Raw genomic sequence first — 27,512 nt, 5'->3', positions numbered from 1 at the left:
CCCGAAGGAGGCTGTGACCCCATGGGGAGGCCGCACTGGAGCAGGCTCCTGGCAGGACCCATGACCCTGTGGAGAGAGGAGCCCACGCTGGAGCAGGTTTTCTGGCAGGACTTGTGACCCCGCGGGGGACCCATGCTGGAGCAGTCTGTGCCTGAAGGACTGCAGCCCGTGGAAGGGACCCACGCTGGAGCAGTTTGTGAAGAAGTGCAGCCCGTGGGAAGGACCCACGTTGGAGAAGTTCATGGAGGACTGTCTCCCATGGGAGGGACCCCACAGTGGAGCAGGGGAAGAGCGTGATGAGTCCTGCCGCTGAGGAGGAAGGAGCGGCAGGGACAATGTGTGATACACATGATACTGACCGTAAGTCCCATTCCCCATCCCCCTGCTCTGCTGGCGGGGAGGAGGTAGAGAAAATCAGGAATAAAGTTAAACCTGGGAAGGAGGGAGGGGTGGGGGGAAGGTGTTTTAAGATTTAGTTTTTATTTCTCATTACCTTACTCTGATTTGATTGGTAATAAATGAAACTAATTTCCCCAAGTCAAGTCTGGTTTGCCCGTGATGGTAATTGGTGAGTGATCTCTCCCTGTCCTTATCTCAACCCACGAGCCTTTCATTATATTTTCTCTCCCCTGTCCAGCTGAGGCAGGGAGTGATAAAGCAGCTTTGGTGGGCACCTGGTGTACAGCCAGGGTCAACCCACCACACCAACACTTTTCGTCAAAGATTATAACAACATACAACAGGTAACATTTTAATGGAGGATTATGAAGTAATGAGCTATATTTTCCTCTGCTGTCTCTAGTCTCATTGCTTCCAGTGCAATCTCATCCAGAATAAGGACACTGGAAATGTTAACAGGCAAAGCGCTGTTGGGATTTTAACCACACCATCAAGTAGCAGTGCCATACACCTTTTTCTGTGTTGGCATCTCTGAGAAGAGCTGCAGTGGTGTGGGAAACTGTGAGACAATATCTTTGAAAGGGATACAGGAGGGAGTGGGAAGAGAGGAAGGGCAGAATCACAGAATGGTTGAAGCAGGAAAGCACCTCTAGAGATTGTCTAGTGCCAGCCCCCTTGGTCAAAGCAGGGTCACCTACAGCAGGTTGCTCAGAGCATGTCCAGTCAGGTTTGGAATATCTCCAGGGATGGAGTCTCCACAACTCTCTGGACAACCTGCTGCAGTGTTCAACCATCCTTACAGTAAAAATGCTTTTTTCTTACCTTTAAAAGGAATTTCTCTCTTGTCCACATTACCCTGCAACCCTTGCTTGCCATCCTGTTCCACCACTTCCTCAGGTGACTACAGGTAATCGTCTCTCTCCCATGCCAGTCCTTCACCAGGTTGGCCAGCCTGTCGACAAAGATGCTTTATCCCACTTGATGAAGTGGTTCCCATCTCTTCCTACCGGTCCCCGATCCTCAAAGAGGGACCCCCATGATCATAAAAGCTAAATCTCTGTTGTTGATGTTACCTGCATAGCCAGATGTTGGCACAAAGAATCTATCCATTCCTCCTCTAGCCTTTCCCCGTCGCTGGCAGGATTGAAGAGAAAAAAAAACTTAATAAGCTCCAGGTTTCCCCTGGCCGTACACTGGTGCCCCCACTGAAGAGTAGCAGGTGTAATAATCGCAGGGTCTGAAAAGCCTTGACAGTGTCTCCACAACATCCCGTATCCAAGGCCTGAGCAAACGGCAAACCTCCTAGATGATGGATCGGGTTGGCAGGTGAGGACCTTTCTTCCCCGCAGCAGGGAGTCACCCACTACTATCACTTACAGCTTCTTTCTGGTGCTCCTGGGTAGTTTGGGCTCAGCCAGCCCAGATGCTTCATTGGACACAACTTCTAGCTTCTCGTCTGCTACCAGTGCACTCACCCTGTTCTGAAGGTGCAGGTCTGTGGGTGGAGCAGGGGTCTTCCTCTTGGTAATACAAGTCACCAGCTTCCAGCCTTTGCTGTCACAGGGGTCTCTTATTTCCCAACCCCCTAAGAACAGACTCAGCCTGTGTCTCCATTGGTACAATTGCAGGTTTGGGCTATTTTATCTGCGGGGTCTCAGAGAAAATCCGGTCACTCTCCTTTTCGTCATCTCCAGAGCTGCACAGGACCTCCTCCTGCAGCTTCTTCACTTGGCAACACAGATCCTCCACTGGTGCACACCTTCTGCAGGCAAGGAGACCGTCACCCCTGCCCCAGCCTCAGCAGGAGACCCCAGGCACCCCTGCAGCCCCAGGCCTGCAGAGCCGCATCCCCCTCAGGATCGTGGTCTCGGTTGGCACCTCTGATGCGCCAGGGCTTGCTGCTCCAGTGGGTGCTGGGGACAGTGCCCCGTGGCATGGCACCACTGCTGCTGAGCGAGGAACACTGTCCCCAGCAGAGTTTCTGGCCTCCTTCTGCACAGAGTGCTGCACAGAGCGATGGGCAAACACCTCTGCTGAAATTCAGCTGCTGGTGGGACACAGCACAGTTTAACTGAGGCTAGTGAGACTTGGTAGTGGACCTCGGTGGCGTCCAGTGCGAAATGGCAACTACAGTGGCAGAATGCTTCTCATTTCTTTCCTTCACGTGATATAAAATAATCTCATTAACTCCAGCAGACAGCCACTGAGTTTGCGAGTCTTTTTTCTTGTGTCGTCTAGCCTGCTGAAGAGAAACTACGGCAAAACAACCAATGTTACTACCCATAGCCATTGAATTTTCCAAGGCAGCCTCTCCTCCATCTGGCGCCTGCCTCATGCTGCTTAGTTTGAGATCTCATGAAATCACAGTTGCAGGCGGTATGATTGTTCCTTGAGATGCAACTTCAACATTAGGGAGGGCACTATCCCCTCCTGTACTTGCTCCGTATTCCTGGTTGCATTAGTTCTTTGCTCCATTTAGCGATGTGAAAGGTAGGAATGGAAGTGCTTTGAACAAGTCCCAGGGGCTTCGGAACAAAAGAAGGAATATATCTGAGAAACGGAAGAGTATCTGAGAAGAGAGGAGTTATCAGCATGAGAGACCTCAAGCTGAGTGACTGAGAGTTGACATTCCTTCTATTTATTTATAAAATTTGTAACTGTGGAAATTAGCCTTAGAAGCTGTAGACCCATTACTGTTAGTTTTATCGTCCTTCTAAGACATACCCTGAGGCATTCCTGGAGATTGAATCCTACTGTACTTTGCAATAAGCCCATAATTGATTACGCTATGGAGCTTTAATATGGGTTGAGAAATGGAATCCAGAGTAAATACATTCAGAATTTTGCTAGCAGGCCAAATTTAAAACTGGTTTTCTGAACCTACCAGGATTATTCCTTCTCAGCTAATGATTTAATTTGAACTAGCCACCCTGAGATGTGTGGTATGTGGGTAAGTCCAGGCTATCTGCTTGCTGGGCTTCTCTAAAGAAGGTTATCCTGTCTACTTCACCTGTAAGTTTGTGAAGATAAAATTAGATTCTAATATTATTCGTTATAGGACATTTTAGGTCCTGCCTGGTGCTTCCTCCAATAATGCTTCAGATGCCTGTCACCAATGCCATCACACACAAATTTGCTGATTTCTGTCATTTCTGAAAAACAAGTATATTACACCATATTCTCAAAACTGAGGGAGAACTGAATTAGGCAATGGTGGTAGTTTGTCTTTATATTTCTCAGCTTGAAATATGGTTGGACTCAATAATATTAAAGGTCTTTTCCAACCTAAATGATTCTATGATTCTATGAATCTATGGCCTATGTAGCTTCCTAGTCTTCCTTATTTTTTTAATTTTTTTTCGTTCACTCATTTGATGAAAATCTATCCTTTCTAAAAGAAGCTTGTTCATTTTGCTCATTAATGAGGAATGAGAGGGATGTTGGTGTCTTCTCTCCCTTTCATTAGAAAGGTTCCTCTTTCCTTTTCTCAGTTGCTGAGGACTATATTATTTCCTTTGATATGCAGGTGGCTCCTGCTGACTGTAGCTAATTTGAGGGCTTAAAGTGGGCTAACTTGTAGATCTGGTGAAATTGAAGTGTCTTAAAGCACATCATTTGCTATCTAGGAGGCATCCTAAAGAAGCAAACCCAATGATGTTGGTACAAGCAAAAGAAATTTTGTTCAGAAGTGACAGTATTAGCACTATTTTCTGACCGTTTTAAATCCTGGATTTGTTTCTGGACCTGAAATCTCTAAGGCAAAATTTGTTTGTGAGATTCAGAGAGTCGGTTTGAGGTGTGGGGGTTTTGACTCACAACATATATTTATTTGAAAATACTCCTCATGAAACATTGTTATTGTCTGTGCATGGTCTTAAGGGAAAAAATAATTAGTTTCATATTTCCCACTGGAAAACAACTCTCTTACTTTCACTTTCTCTCTCTCTTTCTCATCAATAGCTAAAAAATTGCTTATTTCCCCAGAACAACTACACCACAGGGTCTGCTCCATTAAGAAGTGATACACGAGGATTGTGTGTTTCTATGGACAACGTGCTAATTCTGGTAAAGTCTCCTTTCACATGTTCTTATCAAATGTGATGATACTGTATTTTTGTTTTCTATGACCAGGTAAGAGGAACAAATGCAAACTACAGAGGCAAAAATCTGTCATGTCAAATTGGAGAGAGCTGCAATGAAAGAACAACTTTATGTCCTGGTTTGAGCTCTTCCTTACTTAGCTCCACTGTAAAAGGACACATGATATCTTTGGCACATAATGTTTGCAGCTGCACATAGGTCAAGATGCAGCAACAGACGTATGCGGGAAGACAAGGCATAGGTCATGAGGAGTATATGAACAAAACCCCCTTAACATAAGCTTCTTTAGCAAGCATAGCAATATTGCATTTGAATGAAGCTTTGGATCAGCTGGCAAGTTAAGTTGAAAGAAAAGTGAGTATTTGGTAAATTTTGTAAAAAAAGAACTGTTCCTCCTAACACCAAACTTGGCCAAAGTCTGGAAAAGCCAGCTTAGTGTTATGCAATAAACTTAAACTTTAATGTTATCCTTTCTCACTTTTTATCTGCACTTTCATTGCTCCAGGGAGACCTTGCATGTAAACTACCTCATTTCTTGCTCTGGCACTGGGAGGTTCCTACCTCTGCATACAATAGCTCTCTGCAAAGCTTTGCCATACGAAAATGTTTTTCCCATTTGAAAACACCACCTAGAGCTGTTTGAAACAGGAGTAGATGATGTGATCATTAAAACCTGAGGGCTTCACGTCTGTTAAGGGAGTTTTTGCTTCTGCTGCAGTGGAGGGTTGACTGCAGAGATTCTGGCAGAAAAGGCTTGGTGGTGTGAGCAAATGCAGATCAAAATGTAATATCATTGCCATCTGGTTTGTACAGCAGAAGAACTGGGATTTGGAGGGCAGAGTCTAACAAAACTGTTTCTTGTAAACTATATGGCTTTGCTGGATGGAGAGACAAAACGCTGCATGGAGATGAGGCACTGGTGATGTGCGACTGGGCTGAGCACCACTTGAGAAATGGAGCTGGCATTCCCTAGGACAGGTCTCTCTTGGTTTCTTTCATAAAGACCCATTTTAACTTTCCAAAAAGTCTAGATACACCCCCCTGCAATGATTCTGTTGCTTGGTGGTGTTGATGACTATTACCAAAGTGGACGATCTTCCCCTTCCCCCATCGTCCTTCCAGCATGAGAGGAAAAAGGAATGGCTCCAGCAGTTAGTGTCTTGGCATCTTGCTTGTGCAGGGCAGTGATTCCCTACCTTGCAACAACTCATATAAGGGCAAGAAACTATTGATAGGCTGATAGACGGTACTGCTCTTCCCTGTGGGAAGCTCTAACTCTCAGACCCCCAGGAGTACATGCACACACATCCGCAGAGGGTTATCTATGTACAAGTATGTATGTCTGTATTCAAAATGCACAAATTTGGAGGGACAGTGAGTAGCCTCTGGTCCTTGATATGTTTTTATGTGCATCTCCAAGGATGCTCAACAATGTTCTTTAGCATCAAAGAGGAGATTTCTTGATTTTGAATGAGAGGACTTACTGCTAAGAGTTTTGATTCTCGCTCTCATTTGTAACCTGGCATATTTCCCTCCTCCCCTTATTTGTTTGAAGTCGGAAAACAACACTGATGAAAAAATCTGTATTAGAATGATATCTTTCCCCCACCTCCATATATCTCATTGTAATTCATCAGTGTATTCATGAGGTCTTTATTAAGACAGGCCAGATTTATTTTTCATTTGTGCTAAATTGTTTATGCCCTTTTAAAAGTGCACTGTATCCTCAGCATTGGGCTTTCAGTTATCTGCCCGACAATGATGAAGTGTTATGTTCTAACAAGTGCGTTAAGATCTTGTCCTGGTGCATATTCTGTGCTATTTATGAAATGATAGTGATAAGGAGAGACAGACATGGAATGGATCAGGTGTGCATATATCTTAATTTTTGGTAAATTGCACAAACCAGTCCAAGTTGGTGGTGACCAGTGATTACTGGCTTCTTTGATAAACCGGACTTCCCAAAGGAGTTTCCTCCTGTTTACGTGATTAAATCAGGGTCATATTTGCAGAAGAACTCATTGCCAGTTTGCAAAGAGTGCTTATGAAGATCTGTTTGCTTATTTTGGTGCCTGGATGACAGCTGATTGATCCAATGAGAGGGCTGCTACCAGTCCTATTTCTAGTGAAGTTATTAGTTTACTAGCAAGTAGCTTCTAATTAGTGTGCAGAGTCTGGAGTGATTTTACTCATTTTAAATGTGCTGGTCAGGTTCCTGGGGCTTGTGTGTTCTGGCTAGCCTCTGGCTAGCCTGGGAATCCAATAGGTACCTTGCCAGCATGCTGCAGATTTCCCAAGGGAATATGCAAGAGTAATTAACAAAAGCCTCTGACTGCCTACGCTGGTAGGATCTGTGCCGTTCTAAGCCTCTCGTCGTTGATGAAAAATCACTCGTGACAGAGCATGGCTAGGGCCGGGGTCTGGGGTATGTCTTGCTGGGCAGGAGGGGACAGTTGCAGCCTAACTTTGCCCACACCTTAAAGTACAAGCCAGCCATGGCAGGTGAGCTCCTTAGGAATGGGCAGGGCTGCATCCGAGCTCTCAGGTCATGAGAGGCATTGTGCAACACAGGTGGGAAAAATAAAACTGTTGTATGCTAGTGTCGCAGTGTCAGCCTTGCAAATGCTGCTCATGAATATTTCCTCCTTTGGGAAGAAGAGGAAAACTTCTGTGCCTCCTAGGGGAACTTCCTCCATGTCTCCCTCAGGAAAATGAGCCCTTTAACTCAGTGACAAGGATGGCAGCAAAAAGAGTCTGTGGACTATAGCCCTATGGCCACTTGAAGTTCTCAGCTTAGCAGGTCTTGATGGATGGATCAGATCTGATTTAAAAGAAGAGAATAAGTACTATTGATGTTTCTCTGCTATAGTTTTTTTTCTCTCAAACCTTCCAAGAAACAAGGCTATTCTGAATCTTTTCTCCATGTTAATGAAAACAGCCTCAGGATTTTTTCTCACCCAGTTCCGCACTTTGCCTTGTCATCATATTAGAGAGCAGCACAGCATGGAGGAGAATAGAAGAAATCTCACTATGTGAAGAACACAAAGGGAGAGTGACACAGGTTAGAAGATGTCTATCAAACCAGTTTATTGCCATGGAAAGGGAAGGGAGGCACATGGCCATTAATTTGGGGAAGGAGTAGACGTGATTTCCCACTCCGATAGAATGGGTTTTTGCAGCATACACTCCATGGTTTCAGGAAAGTTGGGTTTGATTTACAGCAGAGAGAGGAAGAGAAGGGTGGAGGCCATTGTGTTTAAACCTCAACTGACTAGCAAGTATGGCCATTGATCAGATACTAATTCTGGCACTAGATTTTGCCTTTTCCTTTTCTACGTGTGATTTTCCCTGGAAATGAGCCAAAAGAAACTGCCTGGCCAGCTGAGAAGATAGTGTCATGCATAGCTAGATGACTTTCCCTGGGCCCATGTTACACAGAGTCTGTGCTATTCATGATGCTGCAGGTGGAGAGAGTCAGGACTATCCTGCCTTGACTATCCTATCTTGTGTCCAAACTATGGAGGAAAAACAGCAGCAAAAGAGAGGTGTCTTCCAAGACACTGGCCAGAGCTCCAGCTTTTCGTATCTGTCAGCTTGGTGGGGGGGTTAATGCCAGCTTGTGATTACTTAGGGTATCATATTTATGGCAAAGTGACATACGAAGTAATACTTGACACCTCTTAGTTTGTCAGTAAGATAACTGAGATCCTTAAGAGCTCCGTTAGCTAAGCTGCAGAGTCATCATCCTCCTTCTGATTACCTATGGAGAGCTGGGATGGGTAGCTGACGCACTGAAGAGGACACCTTGTGTCCTACCATGTTGGCGTTTGGAAATTCTGTGCTTAAGCTGCCTTTGCAGAATCTCATGTGGCCAGGGCATAATTGAATAATTTGGTTCCAGGGCAAATTTGAAAATTAAACAAGGACTAGAGGGAGTGGCCCCTATGGAAACCATGTCAACGAACAAACAGCATCAGAGGATTTCAGTGATGTTTGTATAAGGAGGATAATGTTTGCTTGATTCTTGTGGGCTTTAACTGGCTGTCATCCTTCTACAGCAAAGCAACAGAAACAGAAAATTGAAAGAAACTAAAACCAAACAGAGGTGTGATAAGTTATTTGGAATTTGAAATGCAAGCTGTATGGCACAGTTTTGATAGGATACATCATGTCACATGGAAGATTTCTGTTTGTTATTGGAGCAGTGCAATTTTTAGAAGAAAATTTCCATTGCAGACACTTTCATTTGCCTGTTGAGAACTCATTGTTGGAACTGAAGTAGGTTAAAAATGAGAAAAAATGGTAGAGTTCTATTCTAAGATTTGTAATTTCTTTTTAAGTCAAGCCACTAGCAAAGCTTTGGGGTGATCCAGTTAAAAGAATTAATGACAGTTTCTTCCCGGATGCAGTTCCTTTAATTTAGAGGGACTGCCCAAAGACCTTGCTCCCAAGGGAGTCACACAACAGTCAGTAGTCCTCTTTGCCAAACTTCCAAGCCCTTTTCAGACTTAAACATCCATTCTTTCAGATATTTCTCAGGGTCCTGCCATGAGCAATTCTGTATCCATCTCTGAGGTTTTCTTTCTGCTTCCTTCTTTTTTTCCCTGCATTTGCATTTTTTCCTTTCTCTTGTGCATTTGTGTACATACAGACACAGAGCCCTCTCTTAAAACTATACCTAGAAAACCTCATCCTTCTATGGAATTCAGATTCCTTAGAAGCTTCACACATTTTCATCTGGGCCTTGACGTGAACCCATGTTTTGGCTGGAGGGTGCTATTGCTTCAGCAAGCTAATTTAATAGAAGAGCTTATGGCTTCTCACACCTTAAATGAAGGGTAGATGTTTCACTCAAATATGTTTAATCCAGTCAGAATGCCATTGCAAGTTTAAATATGTTTTCTGATGCTTAAACTATAAGGTTGAAAATGGAGATTACCTTTTATTCCTTGGAAGTACAGTGTCTGGGACAGAGGGGCCTTAGTCCCATTTCAGGTATGTGGGTGCTATTTGTACCACTGCACAGTAATGGGTAGTGATAACACAGTATAAAATGTTTTTCTAAATAGAGACTGGAACTCACAGCCCTTGTGAAGGAGAAAGCATTTGCGTCTGCACTTCATGCCTGTCCTCCATGAGCCTAAATTCAGAAGGCAGACGGAAAAATGTCAAAAATTCCCAACAGAGAAAATCTTACGTGAAGAAGAGCAAAATGTTAAAGATGCAGCGTGAGAAGCTTCATAGCAGCAGCCCCCACTTCCACTCAGGCAACCCTGAGGGCTGACCCCCACCCCAAAATTTAACTGCAACTTCTCCTAGTCCCTTTTGAGCAGATCACTAGCAACAACACTGTTCTGCCTTTGCATGACCATGCGTCACTGAGCTACCGTGCGCATTTTCCAGGATTAACTCTGCTCTGCTCCTCAATTGGTTTCAACGGGTTTAGCAAGCCTTTTTTTAGCCAGCGTGGAGAAGCTAATGCTCTTAGTTCTCAAGCTTTTTAAAAAGTGCACGAAGCCAGATCATCCCCTCCCAGTTTTGCCACAGAAGGGATGTAGCTAGTAGAAAGCACCCAAAGATAGTTTGAAATCTCTTGTAGGAAAGGAAATGGAGCTTAAGAGACCTCAGCCTTCAACCTCCTTGTCCTCTCAAGACTGCACTGCCCAGCAAAGGCTGTGAAGGGTTGGTGAAGGGTTCTGTCAAATCCCCAAGAACTACACAGGACAGTCCCATTCCCAGGAAAACTGGGGGGAAATCACTCAGGACAGAAAACTCACGTTTCACAGTAAGACAGATTCCCAGTGATGACCCTCTTAAATTCAGGGCTGACCAGAGAATTAATCTTCCTGCTCCCAGAGAAAGGGGGTTGAGGGGGAAGCCCAGGAGATTGGTTCTACGCAGAAAGCCCCCAGCAACTTCACCGAGTTGGTGTTGGACTCCCTAGCCCAATAGGGAACTTTACTAATGTTGGACAGGTCTGCTTTCTAGTCTGCAAAGAAATACCTCCCTCCTTCCCTTCCTCACAACCTCTCTGACCAGAAAATTATTCGGGCACCACCAGGAATTCTCTGCAATTTAGCAGGAGTCTCGTCAGCCTCAGCTCCCTGCCTGTGATATAGCCTGGGGGAGTAACCTCTGCAGACCTCCTGCACTGCATGGGAGGAACGGCGCAGCGAACCGGGTACACTTCTCCGTGTCTTTTATTGTTGGTGTTATTACTGACTGCACGTCAGAGCAGCAGTGCTCTGGCTTTGAGCAGAGCCTCCCAGTCACACCCAGGCTGAGCAAGCTAAAATCAGAGTAACTTCAGTCTTCCAAGCATCAGTATGTCAGGGTTTGGACTGGCACAACAATCATTTGGATCCAGATCCCGCTATATGGAAACACCAAAGATCAGGCAACAGGAGAGAGGTTTAAATGCCTTCCAAATTTCCATAAAGAAGACAAGGCAAAACACAACCAATTTCTTCCAAGAGTTTTTTGTTGGTGGTTGGGTTTTTTTCCAAACAGAGCCTGTATGTGCTTATCCTTCCTTACTATTTCTACAAGACATTTAGACAGACCTTCCCAAGAGCAGAGTGTAAGTCAGGCCCAACCTTCTCACAAAGACCTGAGCTTCCTGGTAGCTTGTGTGAACGACATGCATGGGTTGTGATTGACATAAGTCATTCATGCTAAAGTCTGTGCAGAAGGACAAGCCTCCAGCTATGAAAGCTAGGCAGCAATATTTTACTGTAATAAGGTGATGGACAGCATTTGGCGTTTTTTCTGCTCCTGCCTTTCTCAGATGACCACTTGCTGACAGGGGTGAGAGAGGAGAAGCCCTCCGGCTTCCAGAGGTTGCTCTGGTGGTGAATGCCCGAGAGCCACATTACTGTCGTGCTGTGGCTGAGAAGCCATGCACCATGCCCCTGTGTTGGGTTCCCACCAGTGGGGCTGTGTCCCTTCTGGATCGACAGCAGAGCAGGACAGAGAGAAAGTGTCTTGGCTCCTTGGTGCTTTATTCGTGGATAAGGTGGGTTTCTTACTTGGATGTCTTCGGTGAGACTGTTACTAAACACGTTTTATTTCTTAAAGAGTTGAAAGAAGGCAGGCGGGATGTCTTTTGCTAGGCACAGTACAAGGACCCTCAAGTGTTGTCCTGAAAAGCTTGCAGGATAAATGGGCTTCATATAAGGCTGGGGGTGGGTTTTGGTTTTAAGGTTTTTTTGAACATTCCCAGGCTCCTGAAGAGTAACAACTAGTGTGTGTCCTCTCACAGGAGACAGAGTAAAAGTACATTCAGAGGGGAAAAAAACAGTTTTGTTTCCAAAGCCATAAACCTCCTGCTCACCAGGAGCAGTCCTGAACTGAGTGATTTGAAAACTTCTGCAAGACGGGGAGGAAATCACAACTGGCTGTGGCCAGTCGTCGGTAGAAATAATTTTCTGATGGCAGCTTGGCTTCCATGTAATTTTGACTGGCACAAAGATTTGGAGGAAGTCTGTTTGGTATATGTGGATGATTCATCTCTCTTCCTCTCTACCCCTTTTTAGGCAAAAAAAATTAATGGCTAGTTTAAGAGCAAACTAATGGCTGGTTATATAACCTTGTTAAGTACATGACAGAGCTATGGAAAATGGCTTTTCATTTTGGCTTTCCACTGACTCAGAGATTTTGTGTTTGTTAAATTGGACCATCAAGTAGCACTATGGAAGAACTAATGTAAACTAATTGAGTTTGGACTGCTTGAGCAGCTGGCCTTCCTCATTCTCTGCTGCAGCCTGGACCCACTGACTACACCATGCTGCCCCGTTCTAGGGGGATTAGGATCATGTTTTTGTGAGTGCTAGGCTACGCTAATCTCAGATGGAGGGCTGAAATCACGTGAATAGTTCAACATATGTACAGCACCTGATGGGTCTGCAAAATGAACAGGGCAGAACTCTCCAGATGCAATTTTGATAGAAAACATCTGCTGAAAGCATTTGCTGTTCAAGATTTTTTCATATCTGATCTAGAGATATTTTAAAAATATTTTCCTATTTAATAATTTCTGTTGTCTGTGGTTTTGGTGTTTGTGATCTCTTGGATGTGGATATCCAAGAGTAGGTTTATCTTTTCCATCATCCCAACAGGAGGAACGGTGAGTCACATGAGCTGAATGAAACTTTGCCGAGAAACCCAGAGAGCTCAGAGAATCCAATTGATCCCACTGAAGTCTGGATGTTGAGCTTAGGGCTGTAGAAGGGTTTGCTGGAAAGTTTGTAATTTCAGGGTGATTCCAGGTTGCAACTTGGCAGAAAGGACCAAATCTGAGCATGGAGCAGCTTTGAATCTGGAAGTCCACTGGCAGAATTGTGGGTGTCTGAGTACAGGGCATGCTGGAGAAAAGTCAGTGTGATCTTCTGCATGTGAAACTGCCTCAGGCCTTCCTGCTCCAGGGCAGAGTCTCATGGATAACAGTGCCATTCATTTATCATTTTATTGTGAGCTTCTGAGTACTTTTTTTTTTTTTTTAACATACACACACAGAGACACGCACACAAATGAGTACGTGTATAATGTTCTTGCCACGCATGCAAAAGAAGACATTCATGTGTCTTGTTAACTGATAAAAGACTAAATAGCCTGCTTGGAAAACACACTGTCCTACACCTGGCCGTAATTGCTTGGTAACAAGGGAAGAGATCCATCAGTCTCAGACCTGCGGAGCGTGCTTTCCCTACAGCCCACCCACCGCCTGCTCCATCACAGCTGGGGTCTCCTCCTTGCCCAGATTTGCTTCTTGAACACTGGCAAGGCCAGAGTTCAAACGAGCGAGAGAGAGGAGTCAGAAGCACAGGTTTTGTTCACCTGCATGTCGATTCCTGGCAAAACTATTGAACTCAGCCTAGAGGGTGTCAGTGACATTTTTTCGCCCCCAGGACTGCCAGCAGCAGGAGAGGTGGTGTAGCTACTACCATCAGTAGTGGCAGCTCCCGATTATTGGGCCATTTAGCACCCTGAAGTGGTTTTGCTATACATATTGTAAGTTGGAAGCCCCTCAGTTCCAATGCTAGTGGTTTTTTTGCACGATTAGTACCTTAGAAAATTTCCCAAGCTGCTTCCCCTTCAAAATGTGGACACGCTCCCTTGCATGGATGGTCCATGAAAGATCCACAGCAGCACTGAGGTATATGGGAGAATATGGCTAGAGAGGGATAACTTGAGCTGAATTCGTATGGAGTGTGGACCTGTGTCCATGGGAGGGAGGCAGGCAGGACACCACCATGTCCCCTTTGAGACACTGCTGGTCACCGTGATGCACCGTGGAGGTACCTGATGGCGTGGAAGACAATGGCTGCGACACCAGCAGCCCGCAGGCTTGCTGGCAGTCAGTTGAGTGGCACGGCTGGCAGTGCGTCACACGGGGTGGCACCGTGCCCGGCATTTGCTTACACCAGGACTAATCGGAATGTGCAGGTGGAGAAGGAATAGTCTCTCTTGGCTTTCTCTGTGGGCTCCCACCCTCTTGATGGAAAACAAGCCTCTGACATGAAAATGGATGGTTCCTCGTGCTGTTTTAGCCTATGGCACCATGCAGCTGGACGGCTGTCCTAAGGGAAATAGCTGGTTTTTACACAAAGCAATCTACATCTGGATTTCCTCTCATTTTCATTTTGATTTTCATTTTGAGACTGGAATTGAACCAATTGTATGCATGAAAACTAATGTGTTCATCACGATTATTTCAACTTTTTTTTTTTTCATTTATTATTAATTTCAGGACACTGTTTCATATTCCTATAGGGTAAAAAGAAATCAGAGTTTAAATAAAATTAATTGTCAGGGTTTAAATAAAATTAATTGCCTGTTATAAAGTGATAGAGGCTGAGGACTTCTGTTCCTCATTCTTCCCCTCTCAGCTGTTTCAGCCTCAAATGGCGTGATGCTTAAGGTCTTCCCTGGCAAAGTACTTCTGGGAAAGGTCTACTGGGAAAGGTCTTCCCTTCCCCAGTACACATTTTCACTATCTCCATGGAACTAAGACTAAAGAGTGTTCCATAACTTCAATAAAACTCTTTTCCTTCAGTCAGATTCTTAGTTTTGCGTTGTCAGTGGTTTCTGAGCTGGGTTTTCCCTTTACCCCTAGTAAGTTTAAAACTTAATATGGCTTACATGTGGGTCTTTCATCCATGTCATCCATCGCAAAAAATCGTTTGGGAAAAGACTTTTGGCTTAACTTCATCATAGAAATGGCAAGGACAAAATTTAGTTCAGCTTTCGGTTCTTTCTAAGTCTTTCACATTTTTGAGAAGGAAGGGAAAGGTAACTTAGCAGTAAAAGATCTGTTTATTGTTTGCTCTTCTGCTTTCTGCAATATTTGCATATATAGTGGCATGCTTGTCATATATCTTTAGCTAAAAAGTACTGTGAATTTTGCATGCGGGGTATTTTTCACCGATGTACAGTGGCTATGAGCCCAGGCAGGTGCCTTTATTTTGCTCTCCTGCACCACGGTAGATCTGGAGGGTTTTGTTTCCCTGAAGCACCTCTGGATTTAGATGAGCGTAGCTGAATATTGAATCTGCCCCACTGTGTCCTCAGCGCAAAGACTCTGAAATGGATTTGTGAGTCTCAAATCAGTCCCTGGGGCATCCTAGTCCACACTGTAAAACCACCGTATGTAAATTGTCGCTGTTAAATAAGTTGCTCAGGAGGGAGGGAGAACAGGATGGGAATTGGAAGTGACTCGGTGTTCATGCTGGGCTTCAGACAGGGCTGCCCTTCCAGTTCAGAGGTTGCCGAAACGGAGGGGAGGAGATCGTATGGCTGCCATATGGACTCCGTGTGGCAGATGGGGAGGTCGTCTCCGTCACTCCCACATTCTGCAGAAAAACAGAAATAAAAAACAAAACATAAAAACCAAGCCCCTTTCCGTTTAGCTGTAGGAATGGGGTGGAAGTGGAGAGCAGGCCCTCCTTTCAGAGTATTTCTGTGATAATTCATTAGCTGATGTCCCCCGTTTTTCATCTCTTCAGGGAAGTCTGCTGAGAATTTATTGCTGAGCCATTAATGAATTTTTAAACTGTCAGGGAGTAAAGTAAATAAGTGGGATCCGGGATTGTTACGCAGCCATTATCAGGTCAAAATGCATGCACAGGAACTTTTGCTTCAAGCAGAGGGTAAATCTTAATGTAGAGCTACGCAAAGGACAGAGCCCCTCACCAAAACACCTGCACGGCCCCGTTCAGCAAGAGTCTGGCTCTTGCCTGAACCCTCTTCCTGCTGAGGGGTGAAACAGTGTCCCCAGAGGAGAACATTTTGATTTTCCACCTGGGCCTCAACAACGGGGTTTTTTTGTGGCTTTATTGCAGCAGAAGAAAAAGCATGGTTTAATGCCCTTGGCCTTGGCTTTTCCTTCCACTGGCCAGGAAGGCAAGGTTTAATTGCGGTGGTTTTTGGCACAGACACTTCTGGAGCATCAGTGTCCATGGTCAGTGCCGGCCGCTGCCGCTAGCTGCTAGCATAGGACAGATTTTTGGAAAGGGAGAGGGTGCTTGGTCCTTGCCGGGAGGAACAGGGGAAGGAGGAAACAGCATGCTTACAGGGCAGGAGCAAGGACTCACGGGGGGAGAAAACATCCCGACAGACATCTCCAACTCCTGCCCTCCCACCCACACAGCAGAGGAGTTTCACAGGTACCGTGACACTTAAGCGTCGTGAGCGTACTCCTACTGAGACAGCCAGGTGCCCGAGCAATTGCCCCAGTGCTGTATCCCTGAAACCATGCCCCTTCTGCCCAAGCCCAGGGACAGTGGCTCGGTGTGCTCCGGCTGCTAGAATAGCTCACCAGATGCATCTGCTACACCTATGGCTTAGTTTTGTCCCTGTGGATTAACTGTAGTGAATGGGAACGGTATTCTGCGACAGCTGCAACAGCCAAGTAGGAAGGTTTTTAGTGACTGTTAATTTCTGACTTTTAATTTTATTAAAAACCTGAGCCCTTTCAATAGAACTGGTTACTGCCTTTATAAACATAGAAAAAATTTAAAGCAGCAACTGAATGATGGCACCAATTCTAGGAAGACTTGTCTCCAGTGCTAGGGCTTGATTTGTCCAGCACAAGGGGTTTATTTGTTTGCTTTTTACTCTACAGAGGAGAAAAAAAACTTTCCCATTCCAAAACAGGTAATTATGCGTGAAAAACAGACATGTTAAATATCGTAAGCGAGGACTCATGTGCCCAGGTGCCTGCAGTCCAAAGAAAAGAGTCACATTAATGTCAATGTGCTTTGGATCATTAGCTCTTAAGCCTCTAATGATGTTTCCTAATGACCCTACTGTTCTTACTCCTCCATAAGACTCTCTCTAACCTGCAGGAGCTGTGCTAACTTTTCAGGGTTTTGCTGTAAGAGAGCCTTTGAAAAAACTTGGAAGTATCCCAGTAATATATAAGAGACATTACCCGTTGGGAGTCTGGAATGTAATTTATAGGAGGTTGTATCCACAATATTCATTATGTGAAGGCTCAAGTTCTTATTCATTTTTTATTTCATTCATTTATTCTGCTACAGGGACAAGAATAAAAAAGAACACCTGTCCCAAGATTAAGACAACTTGCCATTAATTTAAAACTGCAATATAGATGCTGGTTACAAAATCAGCACCTCCCTCCTCCCTCACATACACAATTCCATATACTAACCAGCAGTCAGCATTTTCGCCTGGCCAGGTCCAAGGCTGGGGCAGACCAGCACCGTGATACTGCCTTTAGCTTTCCCTGGGTGAGGTTTGGCACCCACACACTTCGCTCTGCACTGATAGAAAGCTCCCTTCTCTGCAAAGCCAGGGTATACTCTGACTTTGAGTCTTGTCAACGCATCTTCCAGTACCCCTCTCCAGGTCCAGAAAAGGATGCACTGGGTGATCCCAGCAGCTGTTCTCCCACCACAGGGACTACAAAGACTTTTGCAGCGTCAGCACAAAGCAGATTTAAAACACCTACTCTGTATTTATGGGCTTCGTGAGCACCATACATATGTTTATATTTCTCTCCGAAACTAAGGGCGAGCAGGGCCCCACCTTGCAGCCCCAGTATGGCAATTAGAGTTAAGTCTGCCCACGTCCTCCGGGCAGGGATACAGCCTGAGGGGTTCTTGGTCAGCCACTCTTTCCACTTGCACCTGGGTGACGTGAACTACTTCTTGGAGGAATTGTTCTTAATTTAAGAGGGAGCAGAACTTGACCCTCCAGGCTGGCTGTTGTTGCAAGAACATAGGGAAAACCTGTAAGACACGTGCAGGCTGTAGGAAATGGGTGCTTTCCATCTAAGTTGTGTGCTAGGGAGGCCTCAAGCTATTCAGAGGGTTCATAACTTAGCTTACTGTTTTCTGATAGGTCCTAGAATATGGTCCTACCAATAGTGCAGAGGTTGCCAGATCTTTCACCTTTGGGCATGATCTCTGGCCTCATCACTGCCCATCTGATCTCTCCATACATTTTTGTCACACAAAGAACACCAGAAGCATCACAGTTATTCGGGTAGGTGCGTCTGTCTTGCTGCCATCTTCTACTGCTGTTGCTCAGATTTAGACAGCCAGGGAACAAGACTTTCTCGGCCCTCCAATGTCTTGGAGAAAGCATGCAGCACGGCAGCACCAAGGGAGACGGAGGGAATCCTCCTGATCCTTAGCCTGACCAGAAAAGGCACAAGAAACGTCTTCATCGGGAGGAAAAAACACTGGTAAGTGAGTCAGCAGAAACCGTTTTGCTGACTGACTGGGTGGCAATGCAGCATCCTCTGCGCAGTCTGAGCACCCGCAGCCGGGAGAGTCACCCTGGGAAGACTTGGCTCCAGCCAGCTCCAGGCACCTGAAGGGAGGCAGGCGCCTGAGCTCCCTGCGCCAGAGGCAGCCGCAATACTTGGAATGAATTGCCCTCTAGAGGTGCTTTTCTCTCTCTCCGCTGAACGTACTGGAAGCCTGGACAGCTAGCTTGGACTTGGGCCTTTAAAGAGCCATTAAACAGCCACAACTCAGCGAGGTGACTCCTCTGTAAATCTCCAGAAGCTCAGCCTGAAAAATGCATGGGAATTCACCCTCTTAGGATCATCCGTCCTCCCTCTCTGAGGTCTTGGTTGGGCACTGCAGGAATCATTGTGCAATCAATATTATTAATACTAGCAAACTGACTCTGGCTCTAAATATGCACACACCGAGAAAACAAATCGAAACGGCAAAAGAGGTCTTTGCGGCAACACAACTTCAAAGCTGAGGTTGTAATCACATAGAAGCCAAGGAATGCAAATGTGTGGTAATCAGAGTATTGTAACTCATCCATCCAAACGTTAATAGTATTTTCTCACCATATATTACATTAGCATTAATGGCTTAGGTTCAAATTCTGCACTGTTTTCTACAATTATGACTCATTTTTCAGCTAAGGGGACTATCCATGGTAATCAGCATAGCAGGAGCAGGATTTTTAAAGGCTTACGCGAGCATGCCGTGTGTATGTGATTCTCCCTGTAATAACTTTTGAAACCCTCTGGCCAAAGGCAACAAAATGCAAAAGCACGGTAGAGGTTGCTTAGGTAATTCAGTTCCTACAAGGTCCGTGAAGAGAAAAGACCTGCCACTGGACAGGATGCCATGCTGCTGAATGAGCTCAGCCACTGTTACACATTGGAGACCTCACACCAGAGGTCCTCACACCTTTCTAAACCAAGGGAGAAACACTCCTCATCTCTCAGGGCCCAAAGCCGGCCGTGCCTGAAACACATATCCATGCGTTTTGCTCTTTTCAGTGCCAACGTCCACAGAACTGCTTGTTAATTGAACTGTGTCTTAAAGCAAGTGAGAGAACACATCACAATGTGTGTTTTAATGTGCCATATTCTGCAACTATCCTGAAAGAAAGGTAAAATGAGCACATAGGTTGCTTTGGGTATACAACCTGGCTGCTGCCCTTCCAAACAGACACCATCGCAGTGACACAGAGCTCTGGTGCACCCAGGCTCCCACACTCCTGCCCGCATGGGGGCTTATCTGAACATTAATAATAATAATAATAATAAATAATACCAGCAGTGCCCAGATAAAATACATTCATATGGAAGGGAGTGGGCTAGACAGCCCCTTTGCCTTACATCATGCAGAGAAAGTTTGCTTCATCATGTTTTCCCCACCTGCTTTGGTTTTAGGTGTTCCTCGGGTATGGGTAGAAAAGTAAACTCTTAAGCCAGTACGATTTTAGCTACCTGAAAACACAACAAATATCATGGGTTTCCATTCTAAGAGCTGCTTGAATAGACTTGTTTTTCTTAAGTTAAAAAAGGAGTACAAAATAAAAGCATGAATGATTCTGTATCACAGTTATAGTGATTAGTAAGGTGCTATAAGCCAGAGAGAATTGTCTTTATATTATTAGAAACAATCCTAGAAATGAAATTTGTTCCTATCTGGGTAAAACCAAGTCTGTCTCCAAACCCTCTCCTTCTCTTCCTACATAAAGCTCGGGAGTGGTTGTGCTGGAGAGTTTGCTTGATGCTTGTTCCTAATGCACTTTGCAGTTCTGCTGCACCTCGCATTTGTAAATCCCCAAGCACTCGGAGCAAACACCTGCAATGCCAAGAAGACCCTCGTGTGGTGAGGATGTTTTAGTATCTTCACTTCAGAAGTGTCTGAAATGGAGCATGGCAAAAAGAATCGGTGTGGCTTGTCCCAGAGCCGGCTGGTGACAGAACCAAGAGCAGAGCATAGGAGACCCCATGCTGGGAACCTTGGTCTAGGCTGGACCCCTCCTTTATCGCTCTCATCTGAACCGTTGGCAGAATGACCCATGCAGAATGACCTTGAGGGCTCAGCATGGGCTTATGGACAGAAAAAACAGACCCGCTCTGGTTTTGATATTCAAGTTTTTTTCAATGACATTGAACTTTGAGCTGATCTTGACCTGTTCTTCTCCCTAATCATCAGCTTCCCTTTGCTTATATTCTTAGGTATGGATGAGAGTGAATGGTAGGTCGCTGGGTTAATCTGCATCTAATCCATAGCACAGTCACGATGCTGAGCAGAAACCATGTTTATCTCCCTGCTGTGAGTAGCTATCCTGCCTGCTGGGGGTGGGAAATCCAGCCGGTTGATGCACTTCCACCGCTTTTCCACTACAGAGCGTGTGACAACAAGGTTTCAGGTCTGAATGGGACCGTTTTTGTGCCCTAGATAGGAGCAAGCCTACATAGTCTTTTGTGGGCAGACAAGAATGTTTTCTTCTTGAATTTTTAGTCAGCTGTACCCCAAGAAACACTTTATATCCTGCTGCTTTTTCAGAGCATTTGGAAAAGAGAACGAGGTAGGCGAACCTGCTCGTAAGACTTACTCTCAGTTTTCTGATCTCAGGCTTGTTATTCTTTCCACCATGAGTCACTCCTGTTAGAGTGGCCCAGTTTACCCACCCTCGCCCCTCGCTTTATTAGTGACAACGAGAATGACTGTGCGACGGCAATGCTCGGTATGCCGCAGGATGTTCTCTTTGTGTAAGCCTTCTTTTGTATTTTGACATTTGTGAGTGTTCTCATCCTTTAACAAGCAGGCAGAGCCTAAATTTCAAGGTACTGCCTGCAGTGACAACATCAGGTGAAGTAGGGGTGCTGTGTTTTATACACTCGGGCCCACAGGTAAATAACATGGGGGTGGCATGAACTTTCACTCAGCCGGACACATAACCCAGGCTTCAACCTCATTTTTCGCCTGCTTTCCAAGGGGGAGGAGGTTTCTACAATCACAGGTTTCTTCATTCAACCTTCCCATAACTTACGAGCCCATCAGCAGATTTCCACTGAATTTGAGAGAGAGAGAGAGAGAGGTCCCAAATATAATAAGACCCCCAAGTCTTTTTAGACCAGGCAACTGAAGAGAGACTTTGCTAATTCCCCGGTGAGGAAGAGACCACTGTGTGACTCCGTCCGCCACAGACACTAGCGAATCCACAGGGCTTTGCTCGCTCTTGAGACCCAAGCTGATAGTGAACCAGACCTTGTCAGTCCACTCACTCACAAAACAAACTTGTGCCCTAAGTTCATGAGGACCTTCTCCCATGAACCTTTATACGTGTGAGTGATTTTGTTCTCACAGGTAACCCTACCCCTGGGCAAGGGGCGAGGAGGGCCCGGACGTCCCAGTTCTGCTGTGGAGGAGCTGGCTTGCATGACTTCTTTATTTGGGGAAGCCCCAGCGTGGAGAGTTGCAGCTGATTAAGTTCTCAGGCTCCCGCGGAAAGGAAAGATGATACATGTTTCTGCCAGCTCTTTGAGGGGGAGGGAGGAGAAACACCTCAGTGTTGGATCAACCTTTAAAGGTTTTTAAAAAAAAAAAAAAAGCTGGATTCACTAATTCACTGAAGGTGGCCAGGGAAACATAGAAATGATTAAAAAAAATCCCTTAGGTCAATAACCAGCCTGCCTTTGGAGAGACACAAGGGTTCGGTGGGTGTAAGTTTAATTAAGCCAGCCAAAAACTGAAGGGAAAATTAGAAACCATTTCCAACAATGCTTTACAAAACCTTCCCATCGAAACAGACACATTAATTGAATAGGAGCTGAGCTGTACTTTGATACATGAGCCCCAGCCCAGGGTGCCTCTCGCTGCAGAAAGCAGCATTGTGAGGTTTCATTTAGAAGCAGCAATCTCTCACCGTTATCCTTTCCTTGTTGGCAAACATCAGTTCCCTCCTTTTTTTTTTTTCTCCCTTCAATTAAATGTTTAATTAAAGTAGCATGACTCCCTTTCATTTGGAAAAGTAATTGAGGACACTAGCGTGTAAAAAATAGGCTGAGAAGCGAGCTGGAGTGTACACAGCACAGAGCATCGGCAAGACCTACAAAAACGTAGCTCTTAATTTGCTTTGGTGCCACATCAAATCGCAGTGATGGTGAGGTGATACAGCTGCAGGAACATCTGGAGGGAGCTGATAAACATGGGTTTGGTTGGGTCTGAAGCATGCATCCGGTGCAGCCTGCTTTTTTTTTTAATCATGAATGGTCAGCTCAGCACAGCTGGGAGAGAAAAGCGACGTTCAGAAAGATACATTTATTGGTAAGTTTTCATATAGTGATTCAGAAGAGCTTGTTGAGTTGCTTGATAAGGAGGCTGGTGCCTAATAAGGATTTTCTGCTGTATCTTGTAGATCAGTCTTTGTCAGGTTACATGATGGCTCATCACCCTGACACGTTCCAGGGCCAGTGAACGCCTCTGCTCTGGCTGCATGGCTCTTTTCCCAATATCTTTATGAGACCTTAGCAGAAACTTGTAGTTACGCAGATTGGCTGGGCAGCCCATTCCCGGCTATTGGCCTGAAGATGCCCCAGTTAACTCTGACAGTTCGGTTTTCTCAAGCAGGCTTAAAAGCAGAGCGCAAGAGATCCTGCTTTTCTGTAACTGGGTGGAATTTCCCAGAGTTTGAGCTTTTAATGCCTCCTGAATTTTCTATGCCAATAGTATTACGTGTCTCCTCACACATTTTTAATAGAAAATGTTTGAGTTTGGATCTTTTTCCTTGCCATCTTTAATTGTTGACCAGTGTCTCTGACACACCTGTGCACACCGAAAGATTTCTGTCCTCTGAAGAACTGCTGCAATGGGGAGTTACTCTTCATAAGCTGTGCTTGGGGCTGTTTTTACCTGTTATTTCCAAGCTTGATAAAAGTTTGTGTGGTACACAGGCTTGATTGACTGAGGGCAAGAACAAGCCAGCTTGATTCATGACTGGAACAGTATGTGTGCATGTCTGATTGATAGGGGAGGGCTTGGAAATCAGCCTAGGTCAACAGTCAAGCCCAGGGCCTATCTAGAAGAGCAGGCATAAAGTAAAGGCTGACAGACCACATCCCTCCTCTGCACACCTTGGTCTGGAGTCCAGCCTTCTGGCACCGTGACCGGCTTCCCATGTGCACCAGCGTTGTGCTGCCCACGTCCGAAGAAGTCGGTGCTGAATGCCGTGGGAATGTTGCTATCCAGGTGGGTGAGTTTGCTCCCAGGTTTCTCTGTCTGCTCATTGGGAAGATGGACTGGGTTAAAGCTGATAGTTGCTGGCGCTCAGTGTTCACGGTACAGCTGGTCAGAAATTTTCTGGCATGCTTGTCTGGCACAGCAAAATCTAATACACCGGCATTGAAACACACTGGAAACATGTCAATTTTGATGAGATCCTCCCAGAAACCAGGCAGATGCAGGATGACATCCTCCCTGCCAAGCAAGTTTTGAAAGCTTCCCTACGTCTGTGCCTGGCAGCCCACCTGGCAGGCTGGTGGGGAGACAGCAGACAGGGGATGGAGGCTGCCAAGCCCCCATCTTCTGCCTCCATGGCAGCAGGACTTCCCAGGGCTTCCTGGCTGCTGGGCTTTCTGGCCGGCCATCGAGCCCTGGGAGGGCACTGGAGAGAGCAAGTGGGTGGCCAGCCTACTCTGTGACCTCTCGGGGACTTCCTACTTCAGCCCTGCAGGAGAGACACAGATTCCTCTCTTTATACATTTTCCTCCTCTTTTGGAATCAAATTTGATTGAGGCTTGTTCCCTTGGCTGGGTTTTTTCCTTCCTTGTTTCCTTTGGGTTTTAATTCAGAATTACCCAGGGTACACCAAGAGCAGTTTCTCATCATCCCTTAAGCAATAAGAGGAGATTGAACATCTTAGAGTTTTATTTGGCCTTCTGTGACGCTTCTCCTCCTCAGGTCAAGCAGAAGAGTGGACTGGAATCAAAGATGTAAGGTGGCAGTGAGTGGAACATGTATTTTGCTCTTTCTTTCCCAGTAGCCTCCAACCTTTCAGAAAATCAGCCGGTAAGATACCTAACGAACCTTTCTTTTTTTTTTTTTTTTTTTTTTCTTACAGCTATCACTAAAATGACTTGCCCTCAGAAGGGCACTCACTTAACGGCAGGTGGCAATCGAACAGTCGGCACGAGCGAGCCTGCGGCGAGATGCGGGCTTTCCCAGCTCCACCTCTGCGAGGAGCTGAAGTGATGTGGCTGTCCTTGTCCTACCCCGCTCAGCGTGGCAGACCCACCCTCAGCCTGACGTTGCTTGGGGCAAGGTCACACTCGTGTCACCATCGTGTCCTGGCCAGAACAAGGAGCTTTTTCGCAGGCAGTGCTCCAAAATGCTGCTCGCAGGTACTTTCCAGGCTGTTTGTTCCAGATCAGTTAGTGGATTTTGAGGATTTTAGATTAGGGGAAATATTTGAAGGTAGCTCTGAGGCATTCCCGTGTCAGACGCGCACATTTTTCAAGGGTCTGAAGTATGTGTTGGTTATCTCCTGGCTGCTTTGCCCTGAGGGACAGAAAGGAGGGCCGAAGAAGGGAAGGAAAGGCCAGCTTCCCGAGGCTAAGCTGGGAGATGGAGCATCCTGGAACGGTGTCAAGTCCCGCTGGAGATGTCAGCAGGGTCTCCCCTTCAGTAAACCCTTAGGGGTCATTAGGTGATGTTTCTTTCTTGGCACAGCTGCAAATATGGTCCATTGCCTTTGTTTTGCTCTGCTAGCGTTGTTTTCCCACTGACTTTAGTGTTGATCTAACGTAAGCGTTGCATCTCGTTCCCATCCAAAGATGAGGTATAATCTGAGGGAGGCCTGTTTTTCATTAGCGTTGAACTTGCAGCACAGGAACTTTCTCTGACGCAGTTCACAAGGGGGTGAGGAGGTGGGAGGGAGGGTTAGTTATTACCTCTGTTTCCTCTGCTGGAGCATGGGCTTCTCTACCGAGCTCTGCCGTCTCTCCCAGGGGCCAGCAACTAATTCCTCCATACCCCTGCACACCGGAGCCTCTCTTTAGAAGAGACTTCCAATCATGACAAATTATCTGTGCTGATTTTGTGACATGAACTGTTACCCATTAGGGAATGAACTGACACCAATAAATTCATTTCACTTACAACCTCACACTGTGCATGAATTGAAGTTCTAGAGGTGAAAGACATAAATTTACCAGGTGGGCAGACACACAGCTTCCCCCTAAGACTGTGCACTTCACCTTTGCTACATGCGCTGCTTCTGCTGGGCCAGCCCAACATTAATTTTGCATAGAGTAGATTTCTCCTGTACCGCGCACAGTCCATATGATTTATACTTGCCTCGAGTAGCTGTGTGAATAGCCTTACCGCAGAACAACCTACTGGTTGTGCCTTTGCCAAAATAAAAACTTCAAACCCAAATGCAGCCTTTTGCTTTACAAGATAAGAACAGTTAGTATTTGCGTAGCATCTTCTGACTTCCAGGCTATGCAGAGTCAGTAATTAATGAGTCTTCCCTATGCCCTGGTGGGGCAAGTGAGCGAGCATTATTTATTAGGCAGAAAGGAGTTCCCATTTGTGCGGATCTACGTCTTAGTCGTTCTAATGGTAAATTCATCAAATCATTCCAGCAGATAAGGCTCTCCTGCTCCCCAAGCACTCTGTCAGTCAAGTGGCTGAAAGTTTCACTCGTTTACCCAAATGAAAATCTCACAGTCCCCTGGCCAAACAGAAACTTCCAAGCATTTAGTTAAAAGCCTCTTGTCATGTAATTCTGCAGAGGAAGGACTTGGAAAAAAAAAAGAAAAGGCTTTCCTAGAAGAGGCAGACACAAGTACATGCAGAGGTGGAGAGAAATGTAGTTGTCTTTCTGTCTCCACGTTCCTGAGATCTCCTGATCAAGACGGGGAGCCCTTTAGATTCTGCGGTGCAGACACCAGGGGAAGGCAGTCCTCAGCCTGCAGCACTCACTGACCTTGTCCCCACTGCCTGCATGTTTTGAATGGCAGTTTTGAAATACAGCTTCCTGGACATAATATGAAATAAGGGGTCTTGTGGATGAGGTCTCTCCTCTCCTTCTCTTATGAACAGCTATAGGAAGGATTAGACATAGTCATGGGTGACAGGTCCATAAACAGATATTAACGCAGAAGAACAGACAGGGATGTGCCCTTCAGCATCCTTAACACACCTACCAGTGTGGGTGTTGGGGGATGGATGAAGGGAATGGGGTGACAGAGAGTGGCTGGGCTCACGTGCTCTCCTCAAATTGCCCCTCTTAAGACAGAGCACTGGGCATGACGGACTGCTCTTCTGACCCAGTAGGGTGTTTTTTTGTGTTCTTATGTTAAAAGGGAAGGCTGGAAACAGCCTCCAGCAGTCGTGGGAGGGAAGACATGGCTTTGCTGGGTCTTCCAAGTACAGTAGGCACTGGAAACACCTCCAGGGTTGCTGCTGGCTGAGCCGCTTCCTTTTTGCTTTCATACAGCAATCACGTATTTTCCCATCCCTCTGAGGAGCCAGGCCTACCCCCAGCAACAGCATACAAAGGTCACATTTCTTGTGAGTGTGCAGGAGACCTGAAAAGAGCCAGTGGTTGGGCAACGAGTCTGGTCAGGAAATGGTCTTTTTTTTCTGCTTTGTTGTTTTCTTTTTTTTTTTTTTTTTTTTTTTTTACCTTTTGGCAAAAACATCAAGTATTGTGATTTGGGAATACTGTCTAAATGCATCACCGTTGTTGTTGCTTAGAAGCTTTATTCCTCTCTTCACTTGTATATTCTATGCTCCCTGCTTGAACTTCATTAATTCAATGAACTGAACCTTATTTTTGGTAAGCATCCTGTTGACCTCTCTGTAACTGCAGGAAGCTCTTCACTGTAAACATTGTCTCTCTCTCCAGTCATAGCTTGTCAGCTCCGCGGAAGAGAGACTCTGGTCACCTCTGCCTGGGAAGTGTTTATCCTGCTGCCGTATATAAACGGGACAGACTGGGAATGGGTAAGGTGCCCAGGGGGATCTCTGGGGGAGAGATCAAACCGCAGACATACCTCTGAATACCAGTTTCCCCAGAGCCTTTCCATCGCACATGGGAGGAAGAACCACGTTTCAGCTCTTTCCATGCTTGCTCCCCATGCAGAGCGGCAGGACCCCAAAAGGGGGTGCCCAAAGGGGTCGGGAAGCGCTCCCGTGCTTTTGGGGTCAGACCCAGGCACCCTGGACACGAGAGAGGCCACTCGGAGGGAGAAGGCAGGGAAACCCACGTTCCTT

General features: G+C 45.8%; 1 long non-coding RNA gene across 2 annotated transcripts; it reads left to right on the top strand.

Annotated features, from left to right (window-relative positions):
* Nucleotides 1-306: 306 nt before the first annotated feature.
* On the top strand, nucleotides 307-25,603 carry LOC115344117. 2 transcript variants are annotated; one of them, XR_003924436.1, is made up of 5 exons: nucleotides 307-360; nucleotides 1,521-1,725; nucleotides 4,384-4,464; nucleotides 24,083-24,223; nucleotides 24,352-25,603. It is a non-coding gene; the product is annotated as an uncharacterized LOC115344117 (long non-coding RNA). The 2 variants fall into 2 exon arrangements; XR_003924435.1 differs by having other exon boundaries at nucleotides 24,083-25,603.
* Nucleotides 25,604-27,512: the final 1,909 nt, after the last annotated feature.

Source organism: Aquila chrysaetos, chromosome 7, assembly GCF_900496995.4.
Source record: "Aquila chrysaetos chrysaetos chromosome 7, bAquChr1.4, whole genome shotgun sequence".
NCBI lineage: Eukaryota > Metazoa > Chordata > Aves > Accipitriformes > Accipitridae > Aquila > Aquila chrysaetos.
Note: the sequence above shows the minus strand (reverse complement) of the source record. Positions and strands in the feature narration are given on the sequence as shown.